This window comes from Lissotriton vulgaris, chromosome 10 (genome assembly GCF_964263255.1).
Source record: "Lissotriton vulgaris chromosome 10, aLisVul1.2, whole genome shotgun sequence".
In the NCBI taxonomy this organism is placed as follows: domain Eukaryota; kingdom Metazoa; phylum Chordata; class Amphibia; order Caudata; family Salamandridae; genus Lissotriton; species Lissotriton vulgaris.
In genome coordinates, this window is record NC_141698.1 from 45187863 (window position 1) to 45204273 (window position 16411).

The following is a 16411-nucleotide window of genomic DNA, read 5'->3' on the forward strand; positions in this document are numbered from 1 at the left end:
GTGTTTTTTCCCGGACAACAATCACCTCGTTTTCAGAGCGCTTCTGCAGGTTCAGGACTCCCTTTGCCGGCAGAAGTGAATTCCTCGCTTTCCATTGCTTTTTTTTCGAGGACAGGCTGGCAGCACCCGCCACCGCGCTGGAATTGGCTGCCGCCGCCGGAAGCAGGAGGAGAAGCTGTCCGGTGGAATCTGGTGAACCACTCGGAGTGCAACCTGCTGTACAGCACCCAACAAAGCCCTCTCGTGCTCCCGAGACTCGTGTGTGCCATGGCGACATCATCGGCAGCGGTGGGGACACATCTGAAGCCGGCGGGCACCTGGCGTTGCAGTGGGTACGGTGCGGCCGGTGTTTCGTCTGTCCGGGTGTGCCTGGCAGAGCCGCTGCGGACGGTGCTGCCTCTCCCTGATGGTGCCGGAGCAGAACAACTGCTTAGTGAGCGCGTGTGGAAGTCCAGGTAAGAGCAGGGCCAGAGGGGCTAGCGTCCAGTCTATCTACATTAACTGACGATCTGCCCGCCTGTGGAGGCAAGGCCCTGGCGGCCATCCTACTCGAGTCAACGCTGCTGTGACCCCTGGAGGACAGAAGCACCATGCCTCATTGCTTGTGCTTGCTCTCCTGCCCCTGCGCCCTCGTTGCTTGTTGTGCCTCTGTGCCCTGCTTGTGATCGGGTTTTTGTGTCTCTGTGCCGCTCTGCCCCCTCGTTGCTTGTGCTTGCTGCCCCCCCCTCGTGCCTCTGTGCCCTGCTTGTGATCCGGTCTTCGTGCCTCTGTGCCCTGCTTGTGATCCGGTTTTTGTGCCTCTGGGCCCCCCTGCCCCCTCGTTGCTTGTGCTTGCTCTCCTGCCCCTGCTCCCTCGTTGCTTGTTGTGCCTCTGTGCCCTGCTTTTGATCCGGTTTTTGTGCCTCTGTGCCGCCCCTGCTTGTGATCCAGTTTTTGTGCCTTTGTGCCCCCCTGCCCCCTCGTTGCTTGTGCTTGCTGGCCCCTGTGATCCGGTTTTTGTGCCTCTGTGCCCCCCTGCCCCCTCGTTGCTTGTGCTTGCTCTCCTGCCCCTGCCCCCTCGTTGCTTGTTGTGCCTCTGTGCCGCCCTGCTTGTGATCTGGTTTTTGTGCCTCTGTGCCCCCCTGCACCCTTGTTGCTTGTGCTTGCTGCCCCCTCGTTGCTTGTGCTTGCACCCCTGCCCCCTCATTGCTTGTGCGTGCTCTTCTGCCCCTGCCCCCTAGTTGCTTGATGTGCCTCTGTGCCCTGCGTGTGATCCGGTTTTTGTGCCTCTCTGCCTTGCTTGTGATACGGTGTTCGTGCCTCTGTGCCCTGCTTGTGATCTGGTTTTTGTGCCTCTGTGACCCCCTGCCCCCTCGTTGCTTGTGCCTGCTGCCCCCTCGTTGCTTGTGCTTGCTGTACCGCTCCTGCCCCCTCGTTGCTTGTTGTGCCTCTGTGCCCTGCTTTTTTTTTCTCTTTTTTTATTGAGAGTTCAGAAACACAAGATAAATATTACATGACACATTAGCATACGGTTTTCGTGCCTCTGTGGCCTGCTTGTGATCCGGTTTTTGTGCCTCTGTGCCCCCTGCCCCCTCGTTGCTTGTGTTTGCTCTCCTTCCCCTGCCCCCTCGTTGGTTGTTCTGCCTCTTTGTCCTGCTTGTGATCCGGTTTTTGTGCCTCTGTGCGCACTGCTTGTGATCCGGTTTTTGTGCCTCTGTGCCCCCCTGCCCCCTTATTGCTTGTGCTTGCTGCCCCCTGTGATCGGGTTTGATGCCTCTGTGCCCCCCTGCCCCCTCGTTGCTTGTGCTTGCTCTCCTGCCCCTGCCCCCTCGTTGCTTGTTGTGCCTCTGTGCCCTGCTTGTGATCCGGTTTTTGTGTCTCTGTGCCGCCCTGCTTGTGATCCGGTTTTTGTGCCTCTGTGCCCCCCTGCCCCCTCGTTGCTTGTGCTTGCTGCCCCTTCGTTTCTTGTGCTTGCTCTCCTGCCCCCTCGTTGCTTGTTGGGCCTCTGTGCCCTGCTTGTGATCCGTTTTTCGTGCCTCTGTGCCCTGCCCAGCTTGTGATCCGCTTTTCGTGCCTCTGTCCCCTGCCCTGCTTGTGATCCGTTTTTTTTGCCTCTGTGCCCCCCTGCCCCCCGTTGCTTGTGCTTGCTGCCCCCTCCTTGCTTCTGCTTGCTCTCCTGTCCCTGCCCCCTCGTTGCTTGTTGTGCCTCTGTGCCCTGCTTGTGATCCGATTTTTGTGCCTCTGTGCCGCCCTGCTTGTGATCCAGTTTTTGTGCCTCTGTGCCCCCCTGCCCCCTTGTTGCTTCTGCTTGCTGCCCCCTCGTTGCTTGTGCTTGCTCTCCTGCCCCTTTCCCCTCGTTGCTTGTTGTGCCTATGTGCCCTGCTTGTGATCCGGTTTTTTGCCTCTGGTTTTTTGTGCCTCTGTGCCCCCCCTGCCCCCCGTTGTTGCTTGTGCTTGCTGCCGCCTCGTTGCTTGTGCTTGCTCTTCTGCCCCTGCCCCCTCGTTGCTTGTTGTGCCTGTGTGCCCTGCTTGTGATACGGGTTTTGTGCCTCTGTGCCCTGCTTGTGATCCGGTTTTTGTGCCTCTGTGCCCCCCTGCCCCCCCCGTCGATTGTGCTTGCTGCCCCCTCATTGCTTGTGCTTGCTCCCCTGCCCCCTCGTTGCTTGTGCTTGCTCTTCTGCCCCTGCCCCCTCGTTGCTTGTTGTGCCTCTGTGCCCTGCTTGTGATCCAGTTTTTGTGCCTCTATGCCCTGCTTGTGCTCCGGTTTTTGTGCCTCTGTGCCCCCTGCCCCCTCGTTGCTTGTGCTTGCTGCCCTCTCATTGCTTGTGCTTGCTCTCCTGCCCCTTCCCCCTTGTTGCTTGTTGTGCCTCTGTGCCCAGCTTGTGATCCTGTTTTCGTGCCTCTGTGCCCTACCCTGCTTGTGATCTGTTTTTTTTGCCTCTGTACCCCCCTGCCCCCTCGTTGCTTGTGCTTGCTGCCCCCTCGTTGCTTGTGCTTGCTCTTCTGCCCCTGCCCCCTTGTTGCTTGTTGTGCTTCTGTGCCCTGCTTGTGATCCGGTTTTTGTGCCTCTGTGCCGCTCTGCTTGTGATCCGGTTTTTGTACCTCTGTGCCGCCCTGCTTGTGATCCGGTTTTTGTGCCACTGTGCCACCCTGCCCCCTCATTGCTTGTGCTTGCTGCCCCCTCTTTGCTTGTGCTTGATCTCCTGCCCCTGCCCCCTCGTTGCTTGTTGTCCCTCTGTGCCCTCCTTGTGATCTGGTTTTTGTGCCTCTGTGCCCTGCTTATGATCCGGTTTTTGTGCCTCTGTTCCCTGCTTGTACCTCTGTGCCCTGCTTGTGATCCGGTTTTTCGTGCCTCTGTTCCCGAGGGCATTACTGGGCAGAGAGCTCTGTCTGTGTGCGTGTAGCTCTGTCTGTGTGTGTATGTGGCTATGTCTGTGTGTGTGTGGCTCTGTCTGTGTGTGTGTGGTTCTGTCTGTGTGTGTGTGGCTCTGTCTGTGTGTGTCTCTGTGTGTGTGTGTGGCTCTGTCTGTGTGTGTGTGGCTTTGCCTCTGTGTGTGTGTGTGGCTTTGTCTGTGTGTGTGTGTGTGGCTTTGTCTGTGTGTGTGTGGCTTTGTCTGTGTGTGTGTGTGGCTCTGTGTGTGTGTGTGTGTGTGTGTGTGTGTGTGTGTGTGGCTCTGTTGGTGTGTGTGTGTTTGTGTGGCTCTGTCTGTGTGTGTGTGTGGCTGTGTGTGTGTGTGTGGCTCTGTGTGTGTGTGTGTGGCTCTGTGTCCGCTAATCCTCTCTACTACTCTCTAATGCTCACCTATTGCCATTGTAAATGACAATACCATTTATTTATGTTTTTAAAAAAATGAAAAAGATGCCATTTGCAATGCCAATAGCTCTAACTTTAATAAAGCAGAGACCATTGCATTGTAAATGCTTGTTTTTGATGGTTAGGGGGCCAGCACTGCCCCCTCCCTGCGCTGATATTGCCAGGGCATGGCCAGCTCATTGGAGACTGCGAGGGGAGCCCCAAGGCCCCCATGGTCCCTGCAGCATATATGTATATATATATATCGATTTCCAAATCGCTCTCGCCGTCCTCGTGCTTTGACGGTTCCCAAAACCGAGCACAATCTCCTATCTTGCAGTTTGAGTTTCTTTTACCCTTTCCTTAATGCCATAACGTTTCAGTCTCCCTGTGACCTTGCTCACATACAGAAACTCTATACATTTGTGATTTTTAAACACAACATGGGATCTCATCATGTGAGGTGTTGGAGCATAGGCATAGTAAACAGACTATTCTCTGACAGTATGTAGTTTCACTGCATTCGGAGAGTACTCATGTTAAATAAAAAGACAATCATAATTATTTGAAAATCCTTAATTACGTGCGTAAAAGCACAATAAATATATCATTGTAATAAATAAATACATACATGGGCAAAGTTAGTAAGATGTCCATACTGTGTTCACTAATAATCATAACGAAAGATTCACAATCATGATAACTTGGATTGGGTCCTCATCATTGTACAGTATTATCGAACGGCTTAAATGCGTTTATGATACTGGTAATGTGTGCCCCATCTAATTCCATTTCATATCAACTTTCTCAGGGAATCCTGTAATAACTAGAAAACTCTCCTATGACATATTTCATAACATACTGGATATGCCAGGTATTGCCAAAATTCATTGTCTTCAAGTGCAAAGTGTGCTATCATATCTATTTGCTTAAGCATAAGTGCCTAAGTGCAAAAAAAGTGCTTAGTCCTTCACTGTGCAAATATACAATTCTGTCACTTCAATAATCTTGTTGTTTTTCCCCTTTTTTGTTAATACAACCCCAAAAAATCATAAAAACAAACAATATACCAAAATTCATGACAAATGAAATTATACAATATTACAAAGCAAATTCAAAACCTATAAATAAATAACAAGCGATTGAATAAAATCCAAGATTATACATTTAGCAATTTCAAATAGCTTTGACCAGCGAAAAAATAATAAAGACATTTCAATATTGAGGGCACATCACACCAAGTAAAAGCCATAGACCCGCCCCGGGTGCTAGCAGGAATCATACTAACTAACCTGACCCCTCCGTGGTGGTAGGTGGGGGAGGAGACGCTCGAGCCCGAGACACAATATAGGTAGTGTACATACTCCATAAGTTTTTTGGGCGGTAGAGGGGAGGCAACAGTTCACTATATCCCAATACACTATACACTTCTGTTTGAGTGTTACAATTCAACATGTCTCTGGACTTACAATGCCAATACACTATACACTTCTGTTTGAGTGTTACAATTCAACATGTCTCTGGACCACTGCGCCAGGGTGGAAGGGGGCCCGCGCGTCCATTGCAAGGACGCGCTTATCGACTAATAAGACCATATCAACTAGACATCTGATAGGTTTCTGCAATTTCTTGAAATAGCCAGCAGGGCTAGCAACAGGTCAGGGCTGAGCACTTCTTGTGTGACTGCACTTGTTTTGGCAAAAACCTGTAGCCAAAAGGTCGCGATAGTGGGACACAACCAGGCAAGATGCATAAAGTCAACCTCACTCTTCCCACATCTCTCACAGTCAACAGTTTCACATAGCCCAAATCTGCGTAACCGCACAGGTGTGTGATAGATCCTGTTGAGGAAATTGAATTGTATGAGGCGGCGCAGGCCATTAAGAGAGATTCGTTTGGTGGTCTTGCAGCAATACGTCCACATGCTGTCATCCATTGTGAGCTCTAAGTCAATCTGCCATTCAAGCTCGCTTTGGTGTAAGAGTATCGCCACAATTCCATAGTCCTAGAGTATATTTTGGATACCAGTCTCTTCGGGGAGCTGGCTCGAATTAAGGCAGTGAAGGAGTGTACCTCTGGGGGTTCCTGTAAGTCCTCTTCGAGTAATTCTCACAGTGCACTGCAGGCCCGGAAATAATGAAAGGTGGTTGAAACTGATGGCGAGGGTTCGACTAGTAACAAACTGTCACCGTCTCTTCCCACCCCGTCCTCAAAGAAGTCGCTAATAGTATCTAGTCCCAGGGAATGCAGTGCTGCTATCATTTCTGGGGCAGTGAGAGTCGGGAGCCATTCGCACCAAGCAATAGGGTTGACAGTGGAGTATAGTATTGAGAGCACTTTCCGATTGAGAAGGTTATGCCAAGCATGTGTAGTGGCGTTAATCGAGTCTAGAACCCCGGTTGTGCTGCGCGATACATGGAACAATGCCCACGCCAAGTGAGTGGGGGCTTGAGACAGTCGCTCTATGAGCAGGTGTGGAGGGTACGACTGTTGATGTAGCAAATAATATACGTGTGAGGCCTGGGCTTCCTGATAGTATAGATCAAGGTCAGGAGCACCAAGCCCTCCCATAGAGTATTGTAACACGAGGATATTTTAGCTTACCCACGGCTGTTTGTCGGCACAAGCCAATCAAATCAACAGCGTTAGTAGAGATTTGAAAAAAATGTGCAGGCAATACCATCGGAATGTTGAGGAACAAAAATTTAAATCTGGGAAAACAACCATTTTCATGAGAGATATTCTACCCAGGAGGGAGAGGGGAAGGTGGATCCACCTCTCAATATCCTCCTCAAGCTTAATGATAGCACAGCCGTAATTTTCTCTGAACACTTGCTCAGGGTCCGTGTGGACCTGAATACCCAAATAGTGTGCTGGGTCCGTGGTCCATTGAAGGGGAAAGTCTAATTCCTCAGGGTGCGTCACAGGAGTGAGAGAAAATATGACCGACTTCTCCCAATTAATTTTCAACCTAGAAAATAGGGGTGGGCGGACATTTCCGTTCCTCCGATGGAATGTGCGGAAATGTGCGCCTTCCGCAAAGAAGGCGGAAAAACGGGGCAAATTTCCGCACATTCGCGGGTGGTACGGAAGTTGGCCGCCCGCCTGTCTTCCGCCTGTCTCCCGCCCGCCTCCCGCTCGCTTTATTAAATTATATTTAAAGGCTAAAATAATACTTAAATAAAACTTACCTTATTGCGCTGCAAACCTCCCCATCGCGGCTTCATCTTGGAAACTGCGTATGTGTGGGAGCCTGCGCATGCGCATTCCTCGCCAGGACTGCGCATGCGCAGGCTCCCGCGCATGCGCAGTTTCCAAGATGAAGCCGCTATGGGGAAGTTTGCGGTGCAATAAGGTAAGTTTTATTTAAGTTGTATTTTAGCTTTTAAATATAATTTAATAAGGCGGGTGGTAGGCGGGTGGTAGGCGGGCGGGAAGCGGGCGGCTGGCGGGCTCGCGCAACGGAAATATCGCGGAGAGGCACGGAGATTGGTTCAATCTCCATGCCTCTCCGCGATAGTCGCTTTCGCAACTTCCGCCCACCCCTACTAGAAAATTTGCCAAATCTCACCCCCTCAAGGAGGACAGGAGACACTTTTTGGGCAGGATCATGAATATAAAGCAGAGTATCATCCGCATATGCTGATATAATAAGATTGTACCCTGGCAACCGGATCCCCCTGTGACTATGATATTCACGCATTGCACAGGCCAGTGGTTCCGCCACCAGCGCATATAGTAGCGGGTAAAATGGGCAGCCTTGTCTAGTACCTCAGGATATCCGCGGGGGAGCAGTGAGTACATCACCCACCCACACTCGGGCCACCGGGTCTGTGTATAATGTGTTGATCAGGCGTATGAAGACTCCCCCCAACCCCATTCTCTCCAGGGTCAATAACATAAAGTGCCACTCTACAGAATCAAATGCTTTTTCCGCATCCCAAAAAATCGCAGAGGCCTTGCTGTCTGGTTTAGTATGTTGAATGGTCCCAAAAACTGTGCGAAAGTTATGTGTGAGTGTATGTCCTGGTATGAAGCCGGCCTGTTCAGCTCCCACAAGAGTCAGCATTAGGGGACTTAGTCTATTCGCTAGTATTTTAGCGACATTTTTCGTGTCCACATTCAATAGTGACAGCGGTCGATAGGAGGAGTAGTATTGTGGAGGTTTCTCAGGCTTCAGAAGAACACCCAGGAGTGCCTCTCTCACCGAAGGGGGCATAGTGCCCCCCTCGGCCATTTCCTCAAACAAACTGAGTAAGTTTGGAGTCAGGAGTTCCCTGAATTCCTTGTAGAATCCCACAGTGAGCCCTTCTTGCCAAGGTGTGCTGCCCGAGCGCATAGTGGACATGGCCAAATGTATCTCTCACGCTTCAAGAGGGCGCATCAAGTACTCTCTGTGAGAGTCCAACAACCAGGGCAGCTTGATGTACTCTAGATACTCTTGCGTATATGAGGGTGTAGAGTGAGACCGAGCTTTACATAGATCGGCGTAAAACTGTTGGAATTGTTCACCACTCCATCAGTGTCTTCAATAGTCCCCCCTCCGCCGTTGTCAGCTGTAAAGGTTGGGTAGTGTCATGCCAGGTTGCTCCCCCTCACCGTACACACTTGCCATTGCGTTTTTGCCCATTAACTTGACCTATCTGTCTGCCTTCGTGTGATATTCAAGTGTTTCCTTAAGTGTGGTCTGTAGTAAAAGGTCGTTGGTGTCCCGCATGTCTCTCTCTATGGTGGGAGTTTTTGTTCTAAAAGAGACAGCCATCCTCTGATTGATTTCAGGACCCCCGAATGTTTGGATATAGCCATTCCCCGGACGTACACCTTGAAGGTCTCTCAGAAAGTAGTAAAGTGAGGAACGGGGCCCAGGTTTGCAGCAAAAAAGGTCTCCATTGTATCTACCATTTCGGCCCTAAAGGCTCCATCTAATAACGCATATGGGGGAAAGCGCCATGTAAATGGGGGGCCGTCTGGCAGAGGTAGCTAGTGTAAGCAGCAAAGGAAAGTGGTCCTATAAATGCGTGGATAGACCTCGCATTTGCGCACCTGATGTCTGAGAGAGCCAGCCAGGAACCAATAGTTTATTCTGGAGTGGCGATTGTGAGGCGCTGAGTAATGTGTAAAGCCACCTGCCACTCCTGACCGTGAGCACCATACGTCTACTAGGTGCAATTCCGAAAAAGCAGCTAAAATAGCCTCCGCTGCCTGTGAACGGCGCCTCGTCGGACCCCCTGATCGGTCCAGGTCTGGTCTGAGAGTGCAATTAAAATCCCCTCCTCATAACTGTGGGGTGTCAGGCATGCACCACGCTAGTGTTAACAAGTCATGAAAGAACTGGGGACAGTCGTGAATAGGGCCGTATACATTAACTATTATGCATTCCAAACCCCTCCCCTTACACATAGACAGCACATACCTGCCACTGGCGTCTGTGTGTAACTCTTCGAGCATGAGGCGGGCTTTAGGGTTGATCCAAGTAGGGACTCCCTATGCATGCGAGGTAAAGCCTGCGGCGTGGAACGTGCTGCGGATCCTGCCTCGGGTTTGTGGGAGATGTGCCATCCGGAGATGTGTTTCCTGTAAGAGGGCGATGTCTATATTGTGTCTGGTGAGATACGACATAACCTTCCTGATCTTTCATTGAGGCCTCTAACATTCCAGGACAAAAACCTTAATTTAATCTCCATTACCTAGGGTGGTGTAGTGCAGCTGAAGCAAATAAAAAGTGCCATAAGGGCCTCCGACCAGTTAGCGATACATGTAGCGGCTGCGTCATGCATACCATTATGAGCGTGTATCGTAAAATAATATCAAAAACAAGGAAAAAGGAAAAACAAAAGAAACAAACAATAATCCACAGCAATCCCCTCCAACCCCTCCCACGTCATTTCACCCCAATCGTGGCACGGTCCAATCGAATCCACCCCCCCCAACCCCTAAAGAAATATGGCATCTAGCCATGTAGTGTGTAACACACAGGGGCGGATGTTACTGAAGCACTACGAGCAACCATTGGCATCTAGCCACATAAAATTATCTATAAACAGGCAATCAATTATTAGAAAGGAGCAACTGTATAAAACTGAAATAATGGGTACAATGCAGTAGGCGATCATCTTTAGGGTGTATAACATCTGCCGGCGAATATCATAAAAACATTAGCATAAGGGAAACTGCATCAAATGAGCATTGATACCTTCTTCCATTACACAGGAAAACGCATATATAACAGAAACTTACTTAGTGTTCAATGAGTGGCTCCAGTGGGCGAGCGGCCTGGGAACCCATCTGTACAAAGAAAGGAGCAGACCAACCGCCCCAAAGGGGCAACAGATCAAGAATTACTGGAAATAAGGACTATAGGTCAGGACTACACAGAGTGGAAGCGTCTTTTATCTGGTTATTATAGTCATAATTCTCGAGGGAGCCTCCCTGTGCGCCCTCCACTGACACTGCTGTGTGCTCCCATGTAAGTTCCTGCTTAGATTTCTTGGGTATGTCCTTCATAGTCTTTTGCAGAGCTTTCGGGTCAGTGTAGATACTCAAAGAGCCCTCCGGATTCACCCTCAGCTTAGCCGGGTACAGCATAGCGTAGGAGATGTTGTGGTCTCGGAGTTGCCTCTTGAGGAGATTGAAGAGTTGGCGGGCTTCCTGGACATTGGTGGTAAAGTCTGGATAGAGTGAAATTGATGAACCCTCATACTGGAGCTCCCCCAGTTCCCTGGCCCGTCGCAGAGCCGAGTCACTGTCACAATCGTTCAGGAGCTTGGCAATCACTGGGCGCAGCTGTGCGCCCGGTGGGGGATGGGGGCATAGCGATCGGTGCGCCCTTTCGATCACGAAGAGATCTGAGAAAGTGTCACGGCCCAGTAAGGAGATGAGCAGTTTTTCAGTGAATTGTTCTGCGTTGTCCATTGGGTTAGACTCCAGCATGCTCGTTATACGAATGTTACTGTGGCGGGATCGGGCTTTCAAATCCTCTGCTTTGTCTTGAAGTATGGCAAGGGTTTTAGCCATTTGTTTCTCTACCTGGTCTGTCTCGGTCTGGGCGTCCTCGACCTCTGTGATCCTGCATTCGGCCATATCTGTACGTTCCGCCTATTTATCAAGGCGCTCAGACATCCTGTCCATTCGGTACACTAAGGAGTAAGGGTGGGCGTAATTTGCATAAGGGGTCGACACAGAGAGGCACGGAGATGGAACCAATCTCTCCGCATAGCTTCGTAATGCTCCGCCCACCTCCTGCCCGCAGTATTAAAAAACTTTAAAAAACATTATAAATAATATTTTAAATAACCTTACCTTATCGACGGCGTCCCCGGGCTTCCATCCGTCTCCATCGCGTCTTCTTCTGGGAACTGCGCATGCACGGGCGCCCACGCATGCACAGTTCCCAGAAGAAGACGCAATGGAGACGGATGGAGGCCCGAGGATGCCGCCGATAAGGTAAGGTTATTTAAAATGTTATTTATAATGTTTTTGAAAGTGTTAACACTGCGGGCGGGAGGATGGCGGGAGGCCAACACTGTTCCACCTGAGTGTGCAGAGAATTGCCTTGTTTCTCCGCCTACATCGCAGAAGACGCAAGGGGCAAATCTCCATACATTCTGTGGGTGGAACGGAGTTGTCCACCCACCCCTACTAAGGAGTCAATTTTCCCATCCATTGCCAGCAGACTTTTTTTTATGGTAGCAAACATTTGTTTGACCTCGTTTGGATCATCTTCCGAGCGGTCTGCGCCAGAATCTGCAGAGCGCGCCCCATCCACCTCTTTGGACTTAGTGCCTTTTGCATCAAACGTGAGTCGAGTTTGAGTCCTATCTACCCTAGCCATGATGATGGTTCTTGTGCGGAAAGGATGGAAGTAGTCCACTCAGAGTGACGGTGGCAAGCAGTGCGTCCCAGCACTATGTGTGCCACCAACTTGATGGCACCAGGGGTCAGCGGCACGCTGGAGAGTGTCCAGGGATCAAGCGAGACGGGCCCCCTGGAAGGGACGGCAGAGACAGCCCGCACCACAGTCTCCCATGGCCCAGATTCAATAAAGACATGAGACACAGGGCATTCACCACAGCCAGGTCACGCTCCTCCGTAGCAGGGGGGATCCCCATCCAGGAGCACCAGTGGCTACAGTGGCCTCCAATGACAGGCATTCTCCCTGGGGCCCTCATACCAGGCCAGGTACAGCAAGAATGTCAGGAGAGAGCCCAGCTATGAGCAATGCTGGATGGGGGTGGTGTGTTGAGCCCCATCCTCCATCCGCTAACAGTGGTGCGTACGTGTGGGTCCCTGTGGGGTCTCCCCTCCACGCCATGTAGGTCTGCCAGCATTCCTTGCCACCCCAACAGCAGGCAAATCTACTCCTGGAGACACTGATGGGTAGGCGGGTCGCGTCACAAATGGGGAGGTCAGCACCAGTGTTCTGCACGTCCCCCTGGAGCCCGCTCACCTCCTGTGGTGATAGTCGCAGCTAGGGCCCTCTCCGCTACCAGCGAGGCACCAGGAGAACTGCAGGGCACAGATGAAGCGATTGGGCCAACGCCGGCGATGCAAGGGGCCCCAGCGCCACCCCTCAGGAATCTACACACGCCGTCCGCAGGGCCCTCCTCAGGATTGGAATCCTTGCAGCACGCCTAAGCCTCCGGATCGCAGGGCTCTATGCCGGGAGCGGCGGGCTCCCAGAGCCCCCCGGGCAGAAATCCAGGTACGAACAGCGCCGGCATCCAGTGGCACCTCCGGCAGGTATTGAGCGGGTGCATGGCCTCCGACCCGTCCTCTCGGCATGGCCCACAATGGATGCCTCCTGCCAAGGGTTTTACAGCCACTGGCCCCACCGGAAAGATATCAATCGGTGCCCTGAATCTAGTGGCACCTCATGGTTTTGTCTGCGTGTAGTGGGCTATCTGGATTGCCAGGATATGCGGAGCTCTTCTTCTACACGGCCATCTTACGCTGCAGCAAGCTCCGTCCCTCATAATCTTGTTGTTTTTATCACACACAAAGAGAGAGATATTTCTTTGGTGGTTATAGTAGTGCTTTAAGACAGCAGCAAATGTATTTCTGGTTTCATATATGTATGCTGTATATAACTTCTTTTAAGTTTGATTGTGGTCATCATCATTGGGTTCATTGGTTAGAGACATTGCCTTCTACATTGCACCGTAACTGGTTGGAATGGGAATTTTTGGGGGCTTGCATATCAGACATTAATCCAATCGACATTGTCATAAAAAGTTTAATAAAGCATTCATAGAATTCTTCATAAAATGTCCCTTGACTAAATAACTGATAACATTTATTTATATCCCTAAAATTATTCTAAAACATTATTCTAAAAATATGTCTTTATTTATGTGTAAAAAAACTATATAAATAAGAATTCATGTTTTATAAAAATGTATGGAGCTCTTCCTTATTATGAAGGCCCATAGGATTCTTGCTGTCTAATTCCAATACAGTGTGCAACTCTAGCTGTCTAAGCATGTGTTCCCTGTTACCTCCTCTACGTAGTTGTGGGATGGCTTTGATCACATACTATTTCAGGCAGTTCACATCATTCATATGTGTAGCTTTAAAATGTCATCAGTGATGTCATCAGTGATGTCACTGACCATGTCATGAATATTGTAATATATGACTTCATCAGCAGTGCATTGCGGGGGAGCGATTTATAGTTAGCTGAACTAACTATAACGGCAGAATTTCTCTGGTTTTGTAAGAGTGAAATGTACAACTAACTATAACGTCAATGAAACCTGGGGGTTTTTTCAGTGAATTTCTAAGTTTTTCTAAAAGCTAATTTCAAAATATAAGGTGCCTGAAACCTATGGTTTTTTTCAGTGAATTTCAAAGATTTTTAAATGCTAATTTCTAACTATAACATACCAGTCGCGTGTCCAGAGCGGTGGAGAAAGGTGAGCATGACCTCAGAAACACCTCTTAGCAATCCCACTGTGTGGGATGTACTGGAGGTAACAGAAGGAGTAGTGAGCCCCCAGTCAACCTTGAGGGCCAACTAGCCCTTTTATTAGCACCAGTAAGAAACACACAGCAGGATTGCTAATTTCTTATATCAGGCCCAGCTCCCTCCCTTCACCGCTGTGCAAACGTGCTCCCTAGCACGTTGTAAGTTGGGGGATTAAGTCCCCTTGAATCCTGAGGGTCCCTGCGGGCCAACTAGCCCACCTGGTACATCCAGTAAGCACAACAGAGCTGCTTTGCAGAGAGATGGTTCAAGGTCATGACCCTTTTTACACCTTTCTGCAACCCAGCTCTGTGGTGCTTACTGGAGGTACCTGATGGGCTAGTTGGACCCAAAGGACCCTCAGGATTCAAGGGGACTTGATCTCTCAACTTACATCATGCCAGAGGGCCCGTTTGCACAGTGATGAAGGGATGGGTTGGGGCCTGATGTGACAAGTGTGCAGACGCACCCCTTGGCACGTCTTAAGTTGGGGGATAAAGTCTCCTTGAATCCTAAGGGTCCCTGGGGGTGACCTAGCCCACCGGGTATCTCCAGTAAGTGCCACAGAGCTGCGTTGCCAAGAGGTGGTCCAAGGCCACGCCCCTTTTTACACCTCTCTGCAACGTTACTCTGTTGCGCTTACTGAAGGTACCTGGTGGGCTAGTTGGCCCCCAGGGACCCTCAGGATACAAGGGGATTTAATCCCCCAACTTAAAATGCGGGAAAAAAGTCAGCTAACATATAAAGTTGAAATAGCAAGTACGTACCACAGCTGTCTCCTTTCTCCCATTTTATTTGATTTGTTTATTGAGCCCTTTGTACAATTGAGAACCACCGAGAATGAGTTGCTTTCCAGGTGGAACGGTACAAGACAAAAATGTCATTGTATGCTGATGATTTAATGTTATATACAAGTTGCCCTGATATCTCTTTGCAAAGGTTCAAACAATTGGCTAAAGAATTTGGTGAACTACCATGGTACACTGTCAATCATGATAAATAAAAAACCCAGATAATGAGGGGGAGCATTGAGATTAGGCCTGAAGGTGAATATGAACATATGAGTTATCTTGAGATAGACATATTTCATCATTTGGGCCAGATCTCAGGGAATATTTTGACTAGATTAGCATCTGAAATTAGAAAGCTATTAAAGAAATGCAATTTTAATGTTACAATATATGGAAGGGTCAGCCAGGTAAAGATGTGCGTTCTTCTAAAAAGCACATTCTGATTTAAAATATTCCCTTAGGTTCGATGCAGTCACCATTCAGGGGGTTCAGAGTGATTTTATTAGTTTTAACATGGGCCTCTAAGGGGACAGGATTACTTGGGAGCGGTAGCGCAATACGCTAAAAAAAGGGAGGCCTACAACTCCCCGATGTACAACTCCATTGTTAGGCCTTCCATGTTATAACATTTAGGATGTTCTTGGTTGTACCAGACTCATCAGATAGGGGTATTTTGTTATGAGCCATAATGAATACACTAAAGTGTAAGGAAGATCTTCATAAATTTGTATCATCTTAGTTTTTTTTTTAAATCAGGCATAAGCTGTTAGAAGTTCTGGATCCCATATTATAATACTAATGTTCCAATTTGGGACTAACCTGGCCCTTCTGAGTATCTGAAAGATGTGATGAGTCAGCTGTCAAGGAATGCAAATAGGAGACCTGCTCAAGTGAGAGGGCCTGGACTAATTGGACAACCTGAACTTTAAGGCCATCAGTTCACCTCATAGTACGGGGTGAACAAATGTGAAAAAAGGGACATGTGCAAATTTGAGAGGGAGGTGCACTCCCAACAGGAAAAAATGAAGGAGATTGCCAAATGGTATGGCTACTTATGTGAGGTCGACGACAAGACAAGGACACCATCATACCAAACATGGAATGCGTATTTTCAGGAAGAAGACATGTCAAATTTATGGTGAATATCTTTTACTATGTTATAATATGCTGTTGTACAGGCCACTCTGAAAAGAACTCACCTTTTCAACTTATACAGGGAATATCGGACATCTTAAAAGGTGGCGAAATGGATGGATCAAACTGAGGCAATTTTTTTTTAAATGTGGTATGCCTAAGGCAGACAATGCCAACATGTTTGTAAATTGTCCGGCTTTTATTTTTCGAGGCTGAAATACGTCAAATTATATCTATAGCCGTTAGCCGGCACATCAAGCTAAGTCCCTCTAATTTTATGTGAGGTCTCTACTCATACTCGAGAATGGTTGGTTCAGAATGGAAGCATATTAATACTTTACATTGTCCTGCTGACCAGACTCTTGATTTGCAAGAAATGGGTAGACCCAAACCCTCTACAGTGGAAGACTGGGTTTATATGATCATGAGAATTAGCACCAAGACTGTGTGTGCTTTGGTGAAAAGAAAACCTTGTTCTGGCAAACCATCATAGAATGGTTAAGATCAGCAAATGTGGTCCCATAATTGTCTAATTTTCTACCTAAGAACTGGGGGATTGTATGGGTGAAAGGTCCCTTATTTTGTGAGGCACTCTTGTCCTGTGGTCTGGAAGAGACTTGTTCAGCGTTGCTATTGCAGTATATGGGTTGACCCTTGAGGATTCACAATGGTTGGAGTGGAATGAGAATCGCATGAGCTGGTGATTAGGACTAATAAGAAAAGCATTTATGATCAAATACCCGTTCATTAGCA

At 49.1% G+C, this 16411-nt stretch overlaps 1 protein-coding gene across 1 annotated transcript in view; it reads left to right on the forward strand.

Moving 5' to 3' along the window:
- Positions 1–16411, forward strand: part of LOC147684535 (extracellular calcium-sensing receptor-like) — a 78488-nt gene that overhangs the window by 22798 nt on the left and 39279 nt on the right. The gene's annotated exons all lie outside the window — the stretch shown is intronic.